The 10,620-nt window shown below is 41.7% G+C and overlaps 1 pseudogene; it reads left to right on the top strand.

The window, feature by feature from the left end:
- Positions 1 to 8,921: 8,921 nt before the first annotated feature.
- Positions 8,922 to 9,039, top strand: LOC126089878 (5S ribosomal RNA; annotated as a pseudogene).
- The last annotated feature ends 1,581 nt before the right edge of the window (positions 9,040 to 10,620 follow it).

Below are 10,620 nucleotides of genomic sequence, written 5' to 3'. Positions count from 1 at the left end.
ATTTGTGAATATGTTTTGTACTCATTGTGTATATTTTGTCTTTGTCTGATATGTCCTGTACTCAGTGCATGTGCACTATATTTACTATATCTGTATATATTCTGTAATTCTAAAGTTAATTAATTATGAAAAAATTTGTTGCTCATGGCAAGTCCAAATGACTCACCATCGCTGCCAAATTTTTGACCCCCCAGTGGAGGGTTATGAAACACGTATGTGTTCAGTGTATTCAGTACAGCGATGGCGAGGCATGACAGAATCTCTGACCAGAGAGTAATTTATCGTTGCTAATCTGCGCTTGACCACGCGAGAGTTCAGTTCTGTTGCGTGTAGCGAGCCGGCAGGAACAGTTGTGGTACGTAGCGAGATGCGAGAGCATGTAGTTCAGTTGCGAGTTAGCAGTTCGAGAGTAGTAGTCAGTCAGTACAGTAGTGTGTGAGGAGTCGGCGGGGGTCGACATGGGTCTCTGGTCACGATTCAGGACGAGGTATATTGTTAAATAAGGTAATGAAGCAGCATTGCGCTCAGCTAATAATGTATTGTAATTGTAATTAATTTGTTGAAGAATTGCCCCAATAATAATTTTTTTTATAAAGTAAATCTTCTAAAGAAAGGCAATCATTCCCATTTAAAGAATTTTTCCTATGCATTTCCTCCAAGAATCAGAATTAAATATACGCCAGCATTGCACGGAGGTGTTCCGCAAAACAAGAGCAGATATTGAGGGAGTATACTGATGTAAGAATTTTGTGTCTTTTTTTTTTTTGTTCACATTTTATAATCGCACAGGGCCGAGGGACAGCGCAGCTGCCCTTATAAAATTTATCAGGTTCATTTTAGCGTTAATTTTGTTGGAAGTCAACATTTGGCACACGTTTTCATTAGTATTGTCATTAGAAATTTTCACGGGGGGGTAACACTTGGCTCCATTTATATTTAAATATTGTCTTACATTTTTGTGGGGAGGTTACAACAGCCACATACCATTACTAAGGCCCAACAGTAAATATATCCAATCAAAATTAACCTCCATCTAGCAATGAAAGTACGAGTACAGGGTGACACATGAAATAAAATCTTCATAACTTCTGAAATGTTTGTATCATGACGTTCAAACTGCGCGGTTGACCGTGGGGCATGATGGGAATTAGTATGCGCATTATGGTTTGGTTTAGCGACAAAGCCCACTTTCATTTGTATGGGTTCATCAATATGCAAAAGTACTGCTTTTGGGGGACTGAGAAGCCGCATTTTGCGATCGAGAAGTCTGCTCACCCTCAACGGGTGACTGTAGGGTGTGCAATGTCCAGTCCCGGAATGACCGATGCGATATTCCTTGATGGTACATTGACTGCCGAAAGGTACGTGAAGATTTTGGAAGATGATTTCATCCCTATTACTCAAAGCGACCCTGATTTCGACAAGACGTGGTTCATGCAAGACGGAACTCGACCCCCATCGAAGCTGGAGAGTGTTTGATGTCCTGGCGTACCCAGAGACCACTGGCTTGGGCCTCGATGGGCCTCCGTAATCTCCGGATCTGAACGCATACGATTCCTTTTTGTGAGGCTTTATTGAACATCATTGACTGCCATATTCAATTATTGTATTTCCACATTAAATTTCTCTACTGAAGGTCTGTTGGAATGTGGCTGGGTATCGTTTCGAGTACAGGTTGAACAAAGGCCACAAGACTAGGAAAGACAGCGTCCATTCTTTAAGAACGACCATAGCCTTTTTAAATGCAAACACCACCAGGTGAAGGAGCAGAGCAGGTAGGAAGTTAGGATCTGTCTATTGCACGTGGGATGAACTCCACCAAAGAGACAGCATCTCTGTTCTAAATGGCGGAAAGCCATTGTATCGTGACTGAAACATAGGCACTCCGCTGGCGCGAAGAGGTCTCGCCACAAACATGTAATGAGAGATCGCAGTTTTACGGTGGTCCGCCCACCGCAGGAAGCCAGTACCCTGGGAAACTCTGGAACTGAAGCAGTGCAATGATACAGTCTGTAAAGTAGAGTGAAAGAGGAGGCCATGTGGCCGTTTTGTGTTCGAGGACACGACAGCCGCAGGTGTCAGCCCGGCGCCAAGGTAATTACCTCGTTGACTCTGCTAAACCTTGTTGACTCCACTAAGGAAGAGCAGCTACCATTGGCTAACATAAATAAAATCTAGAGTTTGAGAAAAGAAATCACTGTATGTATGTGGGGAAGGCCTGGTTGGCTAAGACAAAACAGGACAGAAAGTGATGGTCAGAAGCTACTTGTTTCTCAACTCCAGCATTCAAAAACCACACGACTTGTTAGCTATGTTTAATCTGAGTATGGAAAGGTAGTTTCTGCATTATTGGAATAGACATGAATGGTCAACACTGAGAAGAATCACTATCACTGGTGGGCAACATCGTTCTCAAGTGAATATTATGTTCCAAGAATTTTGCTTCTTGCTGGGAGTGCATTTACTTTCGCCTGACAGCAGGGGACTCTTTAACCTAGAGATGGAGTTTGATTCCGGGAAGAGAAGCCTGATGACTCAGAATTTTCAGCCGCCACAGCTTCCACTCGCTTGTTATCGTTATTCTAATTACAATAAGCAACTTCTGCGTCCGCATAGCAAGTGGTGGGATAGATGCCAAGATTTCAGAATGACATTAGGGGATCTAAGTTTGTAATTCAACCATTTTTGTTAGCAATATCGAACTCAAGATGCGCTGAATCCAGAAAATGGGTGTATTTATGATTGTTTCTGTAGTTCTCCCATTCCTCTCTAACATTCGACAAACACTGTACGACTTTCGCTAACTTAATCTTTCCCCTAAAACAATGACTTGACCTGACGTATTCACCTCAACCTCATTAGTGTATCTCATTCAATGTGCCGTTATATCACTTCTATTGTCTATTTGTATTAATATCCAATGAGCGTAATGGTTACATGTCAATGTATATCTGAAGTCCACTGTATAATGCAAAAGATAGAATTGTATAGTGACCATCGTTTCATTGAATATTCTGATGAAACTCCCTAAGGCCTTCCCTCTAATGAATTAAATTTGTTATCTGTCGTGTAACACCTGTAATTAAATCCACATGACTCTATTGGAAGCGAGTTTAGTATCGCTAAGGTCACCCTTAACAGTTGTTTCTGACATCAACAGGGTATGCTGATGGCTTTGTAGTAACTTCGCAGTAGGCTACGACTTTTCCCCTTCACTTCAATTTTAAATAGTGTAGCACGACACAAATTTATTTTCGTCGAATAAAGACTCAAGAAATTATATGTTGATACTTACCTTAAAAGCTATAGGAAGGACTCAGTCGAGACATGGACCACCTGAAATGAGAAAAAGCGTCTTAATTCACTTCATAATAGTGTTGTGACGAACAGAGGAACAGTAGTCATGTACTCCATAGTTTAAAACTCTCCCTCAAAAGAAAGAATGGTGCCGCAGCGTGCCGAACATTACTCTGTGCTATCAGGAACACAAATCGGAATTTCTATTAGCTATGAAACGTACTGTTCGTCAACAGGCTGCAGATGCCCTTTCACATAGTGTCAAAGTGCTAGTGTGTGACTTCCCATTGTTTGGCCGTTGTCCTCAGCTCAGTAACAAAGAACATACAACGGGTCAGCAGTGTGATTACGTCAGTTATAGAACAGATAGTCGTAAATCCAAGCGCGCACTATCAAAGGTCTTTTATGAGCCCCGACACGTGTTGTCGACTGCTTTGAATTCATGTTTAAACGTGAAAAGGTATTCCAATATTGAGCCAAGGGCATCAATGAGCAGTACAGCCAGACAGAGTTCTATTAGACCTTGTTCACAGCTCGAAGTGTGAAGCTCAGCTCTAGCGAACGAATTAGATGGCGCATTTGATAAAAGCAGTGGACAGGCGTGCGATAGTACCATAGTCCAGATCTCTAAGGGGCTATCCTAGTTAAGATTTATGAGGCTTTACTCAGTCGATTAAGGAAAATAGCGGATTGGATCCGCTACAAAAGGTCTCGCACGATAAGCTTCCCCATCTTTGTCTTATCCAAACTTCTGCTCCGTCTCAAAAGCCTTGTCGTCAACGGATATGTGCCGCGCGGGGTGGCCGCGGTATCCTAGGCGCCTTGCCACTCTCTGTGCGGCTCCCCCCCCCCCCCCCCCCCCCCCCCCCCGTCGGAGGTGTTCGAGTCCTCCCCTCGCGCATGGGTATGTGTGTTGTCTAGAGTGCAAGTTAAAGTTAGATTAAGTAGTGTGTAGGCTTAGGAACCGATGATCTCTGCAGTTTGGTCTCATAAGACTTTACAACAAATTTCCAATTTCCGTCGACGGATAGTAAGCGCTTAACAATCTTTTATCTTGTCTCACTTGTAGTGACCCTTGAAAAACCGAAGGAGGTTAATAACGAAACTTAAGAATGTCAGCTTCCGGGGCCAACTACAGTGTGAATCAAAAAGCTACTGTTTCAAAGTTCACGTACATTCCGAAAACAGCCATGTGATGAAACTTAACTAACGTTCCCTCGCCAAGAAAGAAATCAGTGATGAAATGGAGAAAGATCTGTTGAGGATCGATGCTTGATACAAAGACTAGCAGATAACCCTTAGCACATGGGTGGTTACGTGTAAGGTGCAGCTACTTACTGAGGTCCATTGTGGGCTGTAATTATTGTACGGAAGCTTAACTTATGTAGATACGCTAATGCGTTAATGAGGAACCGACTTGCGCTCAAAAAATTTAGTTCCAGTTTTGACCACATGGTGGAAATCTGTGCAGCCAACGTCTCCAGCTCTCATATTGAACAAATTGTGTAACAATAAATTCAAGATTATGTATTTTTCACTTGTGTCATCTTGCTATTCACCAAACATGAGAAAATTTCTATATGATTTTAGTGTATTCACAGCGCCAGATTTGCATCTGATAGCCACTGGACCTAACTCTCTTCCAGCGTAAATTGGTTTCACACTGCGGCATTAAAATATTTGCGAAGTTTCGGTGCCATACGTTAATGGAAGCCCACACTGATCTTTTGAGTAGCTGCACTTTAATTATAACCGTCCAGTATCAAGACTTTTAGCATATACCATACCATTAAAATTACGCAATTGGCTATGTGCATCCAGAAACACAATAAAAATCATTATGTAGGAGTATGAACGCAGAACTTCCTAAAGTGTAAAAATCTCATAAACCTACATTTTAGAACAGAGAATGCATCAAAGAATTCAAAGAAAAGAATGTGAGGGAATTAATTTGCCCAAGAGAGGTGTAACTTACATATTACACGTATTGCCAGTTCTTGGATACCAGCAGTGAATCTCGAAGATAAGCACAATTCACTACGTAGTTTGTGTGGAGAATGTGAGAGCACCGCAAAGCTACTCATATGAAAACGAGTGGCAGACCTAATTAAGAAGGCATTGTGCATCAATAAATTCGAGAGCGTAGGGTTGAAGATGAGTGAAGCAATATATTATCTCCTCCTACATACCTCTCTGACGTCACTATGACACAAATGGTTCAACTGGCTCTTAGCACTATGGGACTTAACAGCTGAGGTCATCAGTCCCCTAGAACTTAGAACTACTTAAACCTAACCGACCTAAGGACAGCACACACATCCATGCCCGAGGCAGGTTTCGAACCTGCGACCGTAGCGGTCGCGCGGTTTCAGACTGAAGCGCCTAGAACAGCTCGGCCACACTATGACACAAAAATCCCCTAAAGCCCATATGGAGCTAACTGACAGTCGATGGTGTCAGACACCATTCGCGATCTGAACAGTAATTGGAGTAGAGAGTAGTACAAGGAGTACCCCCTGGCAGCCACCAGGACAGGACCAACGTAGTACAGGGCCAGAGCTACAGGGAATGGACAAAAACATGGGGGCTCCGAAAACACAACACATTACCATCAGTAATATGGTGCAGATAGATCGTTGGCATTCAAACCAGCTTCCAGTCATCTCAAATTGATAAAACCAGCTCCTATATGGTTTTGAAGGTAATTTTATACCACACTTGTTGTAAAATAAAGGCAAATTTTGGTAACGATGATGAAGGCGGACAGCGTGAAATGAGCCGATGTTCGTCGTATTATTAGAGGAATCCAGGCAAACACCAAATCCTGTCGAAGTTCGCAGTGTAGGCAGTCGACAAGAGGGTAGCCGATATGTAGGTTGCAAACATGTAGGGTGACTACGGCGACAGCTTCTTATCACCGTGCGGGCAACCTTATTCCACTCCAGAGTCAAAAGAATCACTCTACGTGACGTGACGTGGTGTCTCTAGTGTGCTTCAGTGCGCTTGATGCCTACTGCTAGTATGAGACGCCGCCGGTTGTGAGAGCAAATTAATATTCTCGCTATTTGAGTTCTGGTTGCAGCATCATCATGAATGTATGTTCATGGGTACTTAACACACAGATTTTTTAAAAAAAGATTCTTCAGTTTTCACAAGGTTTCAACACGATGCATGTTGACTTACACTTTGAAACTAAAACTTTACCTTAACCAGTTGAGGTTGCTGTAGGGGTCATCCTGGTATTGTTAGCTCACTCGCTCACTCGTTTATCTGTTTCTCTTTCTACAGTTGCGAGAGAATGACAAAAATTTCATTATGACTCTGTACCTCAACAGTGAGCTGTCTCAGTTAGAACAAAAGGTGTTTACGGATCCCCTATTGCATCACTGATAGCTTTATTTCTATGAATGTGGTTTATTCGTGAGGGTTTGTGAGACACTTCGTCTATGAGCCTCAGTTTATCATAACTTTGCGTGAACTGCGATGCCACTAGACAATTTCAGTTAATACAAACTTGTTCGCAAAATAATGGGACTAGTTTAGATACAGACTACATGGTTTTAGTTCGTCCAGTGAAGGACACAATGAACATTTGTCAACGGTAAATGAAAATTCTGATGCTAAACGTAATTGTAAAATACACAGCAAGGTCTTATGTGGACGTATGTAAAAGACCTGTGCTTGTAAACCCAGATTACTGGTTTGACTATGAAAGCTTATAAAATATGTGTCAGTTAAAATTTAACCAACTAATCTTGTATTCACTATATTGAGTTCGGTACAACAAACAGGGTCATACCTACAACTGATGTAGCACGTGAGTTGTAAATAGGGTAGAATGATCCAAATTTTTGGTTGTATATTTTGATTTAACTTGAACTACAAGAAGCGTATTACTGAGCGTCTTTTGTAGTTAAGTTCAGCTACCTTTGATCCTCGCATAATTGTTGATCTTGGAAACAAAATGATTAACCTTCTGACATATTTTGCACATTTCCACTAATTAATAAATTAGGGAATAATTTTTTGGGGCAATGCATCACTTAGAAAAAAGTACTAATGGCACAAAAGCAAGCATTAAGTACAATCTCGGTGCTGTACAGCAGTCGTCATGTAGGTTCCTCTTGGAGTAAGAGGCATTTTAACAGAACCACTATAATACATGTACTCCCTGACGAAATTCGTCTTACATAATCCATCAGGATTCGAGAACAATTGTGATATCCACACTTACTAAAATAGAGTTAAAGTGTCCTGTATTACCAATTACAAAAGCTGTCAACGGCACAGGAAGGAGTTCAGTATCCAGCAACAAAATTTATTTTATCATGTATCTAGTAACATAAAATGTGTGAGATGTAACGAAACAAGTCTTAAATGTAACCAGTTTTTCTGGAGTACCCCTTCTCTTCCGTAGACAGATTTCTATTTCTTCTTTAAAGCAAACTGGTTTTTAAGTGTAGTAGCATGAGTACGAATAAAAAATAATGTGTTCATTAATGTTAACATTAAACGTTTATACATATCATGTAAACTCGTTCCATGTCATTTCAGTAAGAGAGTCGTTCAAATGATCTGTGGTATATGTAACCAACTAACTAATCAACATTGTTCATCCATGTCGAAGATATTGGGAAATTGGTACCCTTTTGGAAACACAATGAATGCTCTTATAAATTCCTGCAATAATTTTTAACTCTTGTAAGGCAGTTACGATACCATAAACGAAGAAGTGAGCCATCGTCGCTCTACACACATAGAGATTTAACCAATAAGTAAATCTGTAATATTTGTTCAGATAGACAGCTTGGTGCCTTTTCCGGCACTGTGTTTGGTGGCTAACGTATTACGTAATTTGGCCAAGCTCGTCTTTCGAGTTTCCTTTTTGTCTGATTTTAGTGGGTGCTTATATAGCGGTACGCCACGCGAGTGGTTTATAGCGCGCACCGACCGACATCACGGTTTGAGAGAAATTCTCCGTTTTATTCCTGATGCCGCACATTCATCACGGCGAAAATTAATACGCGCTGTATGCTGAGGCATGGCCGGGATTTAAAATTAATTTACGGGTAAGCTGGGTGTGAGAGAGCTGTGGCCATTCCTGCAAAGCGGCCGACGGCGGCCGCGCGACCGCCAGAGACCGGCTTACGTAGGCGTGAATTCGCAGTGCAGCCAGCAACCAACCTAACACAAATGGAACAGTAGTAGCGGCCGGATTTGTGCGGCTACCGTGCGTTGTTAAGAGCAAGCAGCTTTGACGGTACTTGCTGAGGACTAGAAGAAAAAAAATTAAGAAAAAACGTGAAGTTTGACGACCTGTCAACGACTAGGCTAGGCAATTAGAGACGGGGCACATTCTTAGATTGGAGAGGAATTGAGAAAGGAACCAGCTGTGTCATTCCCAAAGGAAACTATCTTGCTTTCTAGTAAGCTGTTTAAAGGAAACCAGGCGCGCATCCAGGAAGTATTACGTTGTAATGTGTTGCATCTTCGTCAAATTTAGAGCACAATAACAAAGTTTAATTTCTTCTACAGGACAGCAAACATCACAGATTTCTATGCTACATCTTTTAGAACGTGATGCTGAAATTTCAAAATATTCCTGTTACTATCTTTTACCCTTCAGCAACAGCCTTGCCGCAGTGGTAACACCGGTTCCCGTGAGATCACCGAAGTTAAGCGCTGTCGGGCGTGGTCGGCACTTGGATGGGTGACCATCCAGGCCGCCATGCACTGTTGCCATTTTTCGGGGTGCACTCAGCCTCGTGATGCCAATTGAGGAGCTACTCGACAGAATAGTAGCAGCTTCGGTCGAGAATACCATCATAACGACCGGGAGAGCGGTGTGCTGACCCCACGCCCGTCCTATCCGCATCCTCCACTGGGGATGACACGGCGGTCGGATGGTCCCGGTAGGCCACTCGTGGCCTGAAGACGCAGTGCCTTTTTATATCTTTTACCCTTCATCAGATCCCCTAGCTGTAATTCCTTTGCTGGATTTTGATACACCACCATGAAACTGCCTCCAGCAGTCATAAAGGTGAACTGAGGGTAAATTACGTTTTAATGCCCACAAATAGATGGCAGGATACTTTTGAGCAGGTAGTGTAACTTGTCATCACCCCCTCTATTAATGTGTCACAGATTCGTAGCATTTCAATAATAATATGAAGAAGAAGAAGAAGAAATCCGTAATAAGAGATCCGTAATTATTGATACATGTTCAATCACCCGAAAGTTCCTAAATGCAATATGACATTTACCGTACAGTTAAAAGGAAGTCACGCTTCATCAAGGTCTGCGTCACTTTCCAGTTTTTGACCAGACATAACTTCTGAGAAAAAAAAAGAAAGTAATAATAATAATAAACCCCGTGGAGGCCCGGGAAAGAATAGGCCTCCGGTATGTTCTGCCAGCCGTAAAAGGCGATGAAAAGAACAAACCACTAATAGGGCTAACCCCCGTTTAATGTGTGATTACTTGATTCAGAACAGAACTAAAGAAGCCTCAGACAAGCGCCATCATGGTCGGGGAAGACGATTGAACCCTATGCCCGCCCACAATGGTAACGACGCTGATAGCCAACTGGAAAATGATTTAAATCCAAATAGAGGTGTTTTGCAGGATATACTTCCTGCAACCACCCTAGAAGGAAAACAAAGACAGAGGATGAGATGGTCAGATGAAGTTAATCGACACCTCATGTTCTGTTATTACCAAGCAACAAACCTAGGAACCAACACAACTGGATAAAGATCACAAGTACACACAACACTTATTACCAGATACCCAGAATTAAAATTTTTAACACAACAACGACTAGCTGATCAGATCCGTGTCATAATCAAAAATAACAGAATACCCCAGTCAGAATTAGAAAACATCAAACAACAAGTACAACAAATACTGGAACAAAGTAATGTGCAATCAGAAGACGAAGAAGAAAATACAGCAATGCACTCAAACATCCCAGAGCAAACAAACAAAGACCAACACGCATCAATTAAACAATCAGAGGAAAACGAAATCTTAAGACAGCCACCAGAACAAGCACAAATAGAACATGAAGTGACACACTTGTTAGATATAGAAGAAAAATTTCAGCTGCTATATTTAGAATACAAAGACAGAAATACAGACAATAGACCATTCTTGCATAGACCGCCAAATAAGTCACAAGTCGAAACAACAATAAAAACTATCAACACAATAATACACAACAAAATGAAAGGAAAACACAACTATGGAAGAGTTACAACTACTGGTTTATAAAGGAGCACTCACTACACTAAATATACACACTAGGCAGAGATCAGAACCAAC

Source organism: Schistocerca cancellata, chromosome 6, assembly GCF_023864275.1.
Source record: "Schistocerca cancellata isolate TAMUIC-IGC-003103 chromosome 6, iqSchCanc2.1, whole genome shotgun sequence".
NCBI lineage: Eukaryota > Metazoa > Arthropoda > Insecta > Orthoptera > Acrididae > Schistocerca > Schistocerca cancellata.
The sequence above is the reverse complement of the archived record's forward strand: the minus strand, read 5'-3'. Positions and strand labels throughout refer to the sequence as shown.